The sequence below is a fragment of the Moschus berezovskii genome, chromosome 27 (assembly GCF_049115385.1).
Source record: "Moschus berezovskii isolate FMDL1 chromosome 27, NW_MosBer_1.0, whole genome shotgun sequence".
NCBI classification, from domain to species: Eukaryota; Metazoa; Chordata; class Mammalia; order Artiodactyla; family Moschidae; genus Moschus; species Moschus berezovskii.
The window spans coordinates 33,034,148-33,042,659 of NC_142486.1; positions in this window are offsets into that span (position 1 = coordinate 33,034,148).

Consider the following 8,512-nt stretch of genomic DNA (forward strand, 5'->3'; position numbering starts at 1 on the left):
AATTAGGAGCCAAGAGACTTGAGTCAGCTACCTAGACTCTTTAAACCTCATGTCCTAATCTGCAAAACCAGAATGATGCTTAGTTGCTGGGTCTCCCCGCCTCTCCTGAATATTTGTGGAGCACCTACCATGTGCCACATATTGGGCAAGGCACCGAGACACAAGGCTGTATCACACAGAATAGCCCGATGCACCCATGGAGCCCACATTGTCATGGGGGAGGGGGAGCAGACATTAAGCAAGAAAAAGGATAAGTAAAATTACAAGTCGGCAGCAGAAACCAACACCACATTGTAAAGCAAATATCCTCCAACTGAAATAAATTTTCAAGAAGTTTGAAAACAGGAAAAAGCTACACATTGGGATATAATCAGTGAAGGAAATAGTGTATTATACAGAGAGCAACCTGGGCTGGGTGAGTACTCAGTGATGAGATGACTTTGAAGCTGAGGCTAGGAAAGCTGAGGGTGGGAAGGAATGGGCAATAGGACCAGTCTGTATACAGGGGCATGAAGATGAAACAAGATAGTGCAGCAGTTTTCATCCAGGACCTGTCACGGCGTGAGGGACACTGTGCTTCCAGACCTACCCGGAACTTCAGCTTACCAAGTGCCTTTGTATGAACTGTATCATTTGATTCTTGTGACCACCCATGCAATAGAGAGGGCAGATCCTAGTGTGCCCATTTTATTGGTGGGAAAGTGATGGGAAAAGCAGTTAAGTACAGCAAGGAGGCAAAGCCTTTCCCTTTGTCTTTGATCTCCCCCAAAGTCACCTGCTTTGATTGACAGTGCATGCATGCTTAATCGTTCAGTCGTGTCTGACTCTTTGTGACCCCCAAAGACCGTAGACTCCTCTGTCCATGGGATTCTCCAGGCAAGATTACTGAGTGCATTGCCATTCCTTTCTCCAGGGGAATCTTCCTGACCCAGGGATTGAACCCGGGTCTCCTGCATTTGCAGGCGGATTCTGTACCGTCTGAGACACCAGGGAAGCCCTTGATTGACGGGGATGTTTGCAAGATAGCGGGTGAGTTAGCTACTGCTGCGCAACCACAGCCACAATGCACACCACAATCAGTGTTCATTGTTCGCGTGTCTGGGACCAGCTAGGGTTTGGACGGGCGGGTATGCTGACCTTGGCTGGATATGCTCACAGGTCTAGGTGTTGGCTGGTGATGCCCTTGGGTGAAGTGACTGGGGCAGGTCAACCTCGTTCCTGAGTCTCCTGTCCTGTATCAGACTGACTCAGGCATCGTCTCATATGACGGCAGGGATGCAGGAGAGCAAGTGGCAACAGAAAGCCTGTTAAGCTTGCAATTAAGATATCATTATTCTCTGCTGTCTGATGGCAAAACAGGTTACAAATCTTACCCAGGTTCATAGGAGGTGAAATCAGCTCCCTCCTTCAGGGAAAGGAATACAGAGGTGAGGGCAGAAGCAAAGAATTAGGGTCTTTAATGTAATCTATTACTGCAGGCTTCCCTTAGGGTCACAAAATGGAGAACTCTGTGTGTGTGTGTGCACGCGTGCACGAGCGTGCACATGTGTATGTGAAACAGTTGAATTGTTTAGCACATACGTGGAATATTTGTGAAAGTGCAGATTCTAAACTAAGCCTGTTAAATCTCTAAGAGCATGACTCAGAATCTGGTTTTTATAAGCTCTTCAGTTTATTCGGACGATCATAAAAAGTTTGCAAACTATTATTTTAAGGGATCAGGCCCTATGTACACAAGTCAGATGGGTTTTCATTTTACATTTGGAGGTAAATACTGGAACAAGAAGTGTTTTACATATAGACGTGAATATGAATCTCCACTCCTCGGTCCAGAACATGTATCCAAAATTTATCCTGCTTCTGAAAGGCCGGTGGCCAGTGAAAGAGAAGGTAATACTACCACCCTCTAGTGGTGGTTTGTGGCAACACAACAGAGCAATAAGGCACTATTACTTTGCCAACAAAGGTCCGTCTAGTCAAGGCTATGGTTTTTCCCGTGGTCATGTATGGATGTGAGAGTTGGACTGTGAAGAAAGCTGATCGCCGAAGAATTGATGCTTTTGAACTGTGGTGTTGGAGAAGACTCTTGAGAGTCCCTTGTACCGCAAGGAGATCCAACCAGTCCATTCTAAGGGAGATCGATCCTGGGTGTTCATTGGAAGGACTGATGCTAAAGCTGAAACTGCAATACTTTGGCCACCTCATGCGATGAGTTGACTCACTGGAAAAGACTCTGATGCTGGGAAAGGTTGGGGGCGGGAGGAGAAGGGGACGACGGAGAATGAGATGGCTGGATGGCATCACCGACTCTGTGGACATGAGTTTGAGTGAACTCAGGGAGTTGGTGATGGATAGGGAGGCCTGGCGTGCTGTGATTCATGGGGTCGCGGAGAGTCGGACACGACTGAGCGACTGAACTGAACTGAACTGATGTACAGTAATCCTGGAGGAGAAAGTGACAGCCCACTCCAGTATTCTTACCTGGAAAATCTCACCGGCAGAGGAGCGGGCGGGCTGCAAATCCATGGGAGCTCAAAGAGTCGGACATGACTTAGCGACTTAACATATAAAGCCATAAAGCAAAGATATTTTCTTTCACATCCAATATAGCCAAATGCAAGACAGCTGATAAAAGCTAATGTGAGTTATTCCTCACTGCTTTACAGTTTAATCTATTACTACCAGGGCATGGCTGTGTAGCTGTTTTCATTGAACTCAAGTTATTAATTTTCAGCTCAGTTTTAAAATCCGTACTCTTTTCAGCCAGTAGAATATGACAACATTGAAGGAGATTTACAGTCTGCAGCTGGATGTCAGGGTAGAATTTACTATTCTCACTTAAAAAGAAGATATTTTAAGTGCAGAACCACTTTGAAGTCATTTTGAATAATTGTATTATGAAAAGTACTTGTGAATGTTTTCTTGCAAAAATTTTCCTTGTAAGTGCTCCACCCTTGTATGAGGGTTTCTCAACACTGAACATTTGACACTGTTCAGTTCAGTTCAGTTCAGTCGCTCAGTCGTGTCCGACTCTCCGCGACCCCATGAATCACAGCACGCCAGGCCTCCCTGTCCATCACCAACTCCGGGAGTACACTCAAACTCATGTCCACAGAGTCGGTGATGCCATCCAGCCATCTCATTCTCCGTCGTCCCCTTCTCCTCCCGCCCCCAACCTTTCCCAGCATCAGAGTCTTTTCCAGTGAGTCAACTCGTCGCATGAGGTGGCCAAAGTATTGCAGTTTCAGCTTTAGCATCAGTCCCTCCAATGAACATCCAGGATTGATCTCCTTTAGAATGGACTGGTTGGATCTCCTTGCAGTATAAGGGACTCTCAAGAGTCTTCTCCAACACCACAGTTCAAAAGCATCGATTCTTCAGCGATCAGCTTTCTTCACAGTCCAACTCTCACATCCATACATGACCACGGGAAAAACCATTGCCTTGACTAGACGGACCTTGGTTGGCAAAGTAATGTCTCTGCTTTTTAATATACTATCAAGGTTGGTCATAACTTTCCTTCCAAGGAGCAAGCGTCTTTTAATTTCATGGCTGCAATCAGCATCTGCAGTGATTTTGGAGCCCAAAAAAACAAAGTTTGACACTGTTTCCACTGTTTTTCCATCTATTTCCCAGGAGGTGATGGGACCAGATGCCATGATCTTTGTTTTCTGAATGTTGAGCTTCAAGCCAACCTTTTCACTCTCCTCTTTCACTTTCATCAAGAGGCTTTTGAGTTCCTCTTCACTTTCTGCCATAAGGGTAGTGTCATCTGCATATCTGAGGTTATTGATATTTCTCCCAGCAATCTTGATTCCAGCTTGTGCTTCTTCCAGCCCAGCGTTCCTCATGATGTACTCTGCATAGAAGTTAAATAAGCAAGGTGACAATATACAACCTTGATGTACACCTTTTCCTATTTGGAACCAGTCTGTTGTTCCATGTCCAGTTCTAACAGTTGCTTCCTGACCTGCATATAGGTTTCTCAAGAGGCAGGTCAGGTGGTCTGGGATTCCCATCTCTTTCAGAATGTTCCACAGTTTATTGTGATCGACACAGTCAAAGGCTTTGGCATAGTCAATGAAGCAGAAATTGATGTTTTTCTGGAACTCTCTTGCTTTCTCCATGATCCAGCGGATGTTGGCAATTTGATCTCTGGTGCTTCTGCCTTTTCTAAAACCTGCTTGAACATCTGGGAGTTCACGGTTTACATACTGCTGAAGCCTGGCTTGGAGAATTATGAGCATGACTTTACTAGCGTGTGAGATGAGTGCAATTGTGCGGTAGTTTGAGCATTCTTTGGCATTGCCTTTCTTTGGGATTGGAATGAAGACTGACCTCTTCCAGTCCTGTGGCCACTGCTGAGTTTTCCAAATCTGCTGGCATATTGAGTGCAGCACTTTCACAGCATCATCTTTCAAGACTTGAAATAGCTCAACTGGAATTCCATCACCTCCACTAGCTTTGTTAGTAGTGATGCTTTCTAAGGCCCACTTGACTTCACATTCCAAGATGTCTGGCTCTAGGTCAGTGATCACATTATCGTGACTATCTTGGTCATGAAGATCTTCTTTGTACAGTTCTTCTGTGTATTCCTGCCACCTCTTCTTAATATCTTCTGCTTCTGTTAGGTCCATACCATTTCTGTCCTTTATCGAGCCCATCTTTGCATGAAATGTTCCCTTGGAATCTCTAATTTTCTTGAAGAGGTCTCTTGTTTTTCCTATTCTGTTGTTTTCCTCTATTTCTTTGCATTGATCACTGAGGAAGGCTTTCTTATCTCTCCTTGCTATTCTTTGGAACTCTGCATTCAGATGCTTATATCTTTCCTTTTCTCCTTTGCTTTTCACCTCTCTTCTTTTCACAGCTATTTGTAAGGCCTCCTCAGACAGCCATTTCGCTCTTTTGCATTTCTTTTCCATGGGGATGGTCTTGGTCCCTGTCTCCTGTACAATGTCACGAACCTCCGTCCAGAGTTCATCAGGCACTCTATCAGTCAGATCTAGTCCCTTAAATCTATTTCTCACTTCCACTGTATAATCATAAGGGATTTGATTGAGGTCATATCTGAATGGTCTAGTGGTTTTCCCTACTTTCTTCAATTTAAGCCTGAACTTCGCAATAAGGAGTTCATGATCTGAGCCACAGTCAGCTCCTGGTCTTGTTTTCGCTAACTGTATACAGCTTCTCCATCTTTGGTTGCAAAGAATATAATCAATCTAATTTTGGTGTTGACCATCTGGTGATGTCCATGTGTAGAGTCTTCTCTTGTGTTGTTGGAAGAGGGTGTTTGCTATGACCAGTGCATTCTCTTGACAAAACTCTATTAGCCTTTGCCCTGCTTCATTCCGTGCTCCAAGGCCAAATTTGCCAGTTACTCCAGGTGTTTCTTGACTTCCTACTTTTGCATTCCAGTCCCCTAGAATGAAAAGGACATCTGGGGGCCAGGTAATTCCCTGCTGCGAGGGTTGTTCTGTGCATGTCAGGTGTTTAGCAGCATCCTTGGCCTCCACCCACTAGATGCCAACTGCACCCCTCAATTGAGACAACCGCAAAGAGTCGGACACGACTGAGCGACTGAACTGACTGACTGAAACTGCTTCAGAGGACAGCTCAAGATGGTTGGACTTCTTTGTCTGGGCAGGAGTGCTAATTTAGCTCTCTTTCTGATTTTACTTCTTATGCATAGATAGGCACTTCCTGCTTAATTCCAGTAATTTCATTTCTAAAAAATCAGACTTTATGGTATTAATACAAAGACATTCACAGGAAATGTATTTCATATTATTTTAAATTATAACAATTATATAAGGCTGCATCTTAATCCCAAACTCTGAGCCAACTTCTTGAAATGTAAACACATCCAAATACTGTGTATAATAAATAAACTGTCTCTGAGGATGGAGGACACACACAAGATGGCAGAGTAGAAGGACGTGTGCTCATCTTCTCCTGTGAGAACTCCAAAATCACAACTCACTGCTAAACAACCATCGACAGGAGAATGTTGGATGCAACTGAAAAAAGATACCCCATGTCCAGGGGCAAAGGAGAAGCCCCAGCAAGCATTTAGAATCAAACTCCATACCCGCCAGAGATGCTCGGAGGTCTCAGACAAAACCTCGTGTGCACCAGGATCCAGAGCCCCCACAGAGACCCACAAACTGCAGAACAGTTACACCAAATAAATTCTCACACTGTTGAGAAAGCTCTAGGACCCACAACAGATTTCCCAACCTGGGAATCTGGCAAAGGGACTCAGAATCCCCAGGGAGTTTGACTTTGGAAGCCAGTGGGATTTGATTACAGAACTTACACGGGACTGGGGAAACAGACTCTTGGAGGGCACAAACAAAACCTTGTATGCACTGGGACCCAGGAGAAAGGAGCAGTGACCCCACAGGAGGCTGACCGAGACCTGCCTGTGAGTGTCCAGGAGTCTCTGGCAGGGGTGTGGGTCGGCGGTGGCCTCTGCAAGGTTGGGGCACTGAGTGCAGCAGTGCTTGCATGGCACCTTTTGAAGGAGGAAATTATCTTCTTTACCCCCACCATGGTTTGGTCTCAGGTCAAATAACAGGGAGGGAACATGGCCCTGCGCACCAACAGAAAATTGGGTTAAAGATTTACTGAGCATGGTCCCGCCTATCAGAACAAGACCTAGTTTCCCCCACAGTCAGTCTCTCCCATCAGGAAACTTCCATAAGGCCTCTTATCCTTATCAGAGGGCAGACAGAATGAAAACCACAACCACAGAAAACTAATGAAACTGATCACATGAACCACAGCCCTGTCTAACAATGACTATGAGCCACGCCATGCAGGACCACCCAAGATGGACAGGTCATTGTGGAGAGTTCTGACAAATTGTGGTCCACTGGAGAAGGGCATGGCAAACCACTTCAGTATTCTTGCCTTGATAACTCCATGAACAGTAGAAAAGGCAAAAAGATAGGACACTGAAAGATGAACTCCCCAGGTTGGTAGGTGCCCAATATGTTACTGGAGAAGATGGAGAAATAACGCCAAAAAGAATGAAGAGATGGAGCCAAAGCAAAAACAATGCCCAGCTGTTGATGTGACTGGTGATGGAAGTAAAGTCCCATACTGTAAAGAACAATATTGCATAGGAACCTGGAATGTTAGGCCCATGAATCAACGTAAATTGGAAGTGGTCAAACAGGAGATGGCAAGATGAACATTGACATTTTAGGAGTCAGTGAACTAAAGTGGACTGGAATGGGTGAATTTAACTCAGATGACCATTATATCTACTACTGTGGGTGGGAATCCCTTAGAAGAAATGCAGTAGCCATCATGGTCAACAAAAGAGTCCAAAATGCAGTACTTGGGTGCCATCTCAAAAATGACAGAATGATCTCTGTTCATTTCCATGGCAAACCGTTTAATATCACAGTAATCCAAGTCTATGCCCCAACCAGTAATGTTGAAGAAGCTGAAGTTGAATGGTTCTATGAAGATCTACAAGGCCTTCTAGAACTAACACCCAAAAAAGTTTTCTTTTCATTATAGGGGACTGGAATGCAAAAATAGGAAGTCAAGAGATACCTGGAGTAACAGGCAAATTTGGCCTTGGAGTACAGAATGAAGCAGGGTAAAGGCTAACAGAGTTTTGCCAAGAGAACACACTGGTCATAGCAAACACCCTCTTCCAACAACACTTCCCTGGTGATTCAGATGGTAAAGCGTCTGCCTGCAATGCGGGAGACCCGGGTTCAATCCCTGGGTTGGGAAGATCTCCTGGAGAATAAAATGGCAACCCACTCCCGTACTCTTGCCTGGAGAATCCCACGGACGGAGGAGCCTGGTAGGCTACAGTCCATGGGGTTGCAAAGAATCGGACACGACTGAGAGACTTCATTTCACTTCACTTCCAACAACACAAGAGAAGACTCTACATGTGGACATCACCAGATGGTCAACACCGAAATCAGACTGATTATATTCTTTGCAGCCAAAGATGGAGAAGCTCTATACAGTCAGCAAAAACAAGACCAGGAGCTGACTGTGGCTCAGATCATGAACTCCTTATTGCCAAATTCAGACTTAAATTGAAGAAAGTAGGGAAAACCACTAGACCATTCAGGTATGACCTAAATCGCATCCCTTATGGCTTACACAGTGGAAGTGAGAAATCGATTCAAGGGATTAGATCTGATAGACAGAGTGCCTGAAGAACTATGGATGAAGGTTCCTGACATTGTACAGGAGGCAGTGATCAAGACCATCTCCAAGAAAAAGAGATACAAAAAGGCAAAGCAGTTGTTTTAGGAGGCTGTGAAAAGAAGAGAAGCGAAAGACAAAGGTTTAAAGGAAAGATATATCCATCTGAATGCAGAGTTCCAAAGAATAGCAAGGAGAGATAAGAAAGCCTTCCTGGGCGATCAATGCAAAGAAAAGAGGAAAGCAACAGAATGGGCTTGGAGGAGGAAATGGCAACCCACTCCAGTGCCTGGAGAATCCCAGGGATGGGGGAGTCTGGTGGGCTACAGTC